The 1,031-nt window shown below is 29.9% G+C and overlaps 1 protein-coding gene across 1 annotated transcript in view; it reads right to left on the bottom strand.

Moving 5' to 3' along the window:
• LOC105462598 overlaps positions 1-1,031 on the bottom strand; it is a gene marked incomplete at its 5' end in the record, with an annotated part of 8,385 nt that overhangs the window by 1,210 nt on the left and 6,144 nt on the right. The gene's annotated exons all lie outside the window — the stretch shown is intronic.

Below are 1,031 nucleotides of genomic sequence, written 5' to 3'. Positions count from 1 at the left end.
TCTAAGTTAATGTATTCCAAAATGTAAAAAGGACAGCATTTAGTTACAATCGTTTATATAAAAACTCGTTTGTCTTTATGGATGAATTATCTTCAGAAACTATTACCTACGTTAGAGAAACGTGTACAATTCCTCGTATATGTTTCTTACCTCTGTTTCATATTTCTATCGATGTACCCTGTTTGTCCAGAAGAATGAAGTATTTCTGTCAGTAATTAAAAGTTACTAATGAAGCTTAAAAAATTTAGTATCGTTTCTGCCTCTGATCTATACATTATTCACCGTCATGTGACAGTATTCACATAAAAAAACAAAGTGAACACATGTTCTGTTCCTTGTAATAATCGAAACCTGTGCGAGTGCATCTCCGGATGTATTATCGATAATAACAGAGTAATTAAACTGAGTAATTAAACTGGTAATTTTACTGAGTAGCTGACAAATTAGAAAGATGTCACCTGTGTATAAAATATGTATAAAAACACAAGGGAATATTTACGTCAAATGTCGTGACATCATGACGATTTAGAGAAAAAATCGATTTCAATATGTCTGTGTGAATGCGACTGTGAGTTACTCGTAATTATCAATGCGCTGCGAAGCGATAATTATCTTATAGCATATTGTCTATTCCAAGAAAGATGGAATCCTTACTTACGTATTGTCTAGAAGACGTACACAAACGTTGTTTGACATGCGTAAAGTATTTCGATGTAATATCTACCAGTCGATGTAATATCTGTCGATTTCATCTTCATATGTTGTCAGGGTTGGGTAAGTTAATATTTTTTTTTAACTAAATTAAGTTAAAGTTAACAGTTTCAAAATTTAAGTTTAGTTAAGATACAAATTAGTCCATAATAAAATTAATTGTGTTAAAAGTTAAGTTAATAAAAAAGTAATTGAAAAGTTAAAGTTAAATTTTTTCATTTTATAATTTTAAGGTTTTTAAATAAAGTTTCTAAATAAAGTATATATTTGTTATACTTATTTCTGTCGAACCGCGGAAAGAGATCGGAAGAGCACACGTC

This window comes from Wasmannia auropunctata, unplaced genomic scaffold (assembly GCF_000956235.1).
Source record: "Wasmannia auropunctata unplaced genomic scaffold, wasmannia.A_1.0 LD336097.1, whole genome shotgun sequence".
NCBI lineage: Eukaryota > Metazoa > Arthropoda > Insecta > Hymenoptera > Formicidae > Wasmannia > Wasmannia auropunctata.
The sequence above is the reverse complement of the archived record's forward strand: the minus strand, read 5'-3'. Positions and strand labels throughout refer to the sequence as shown.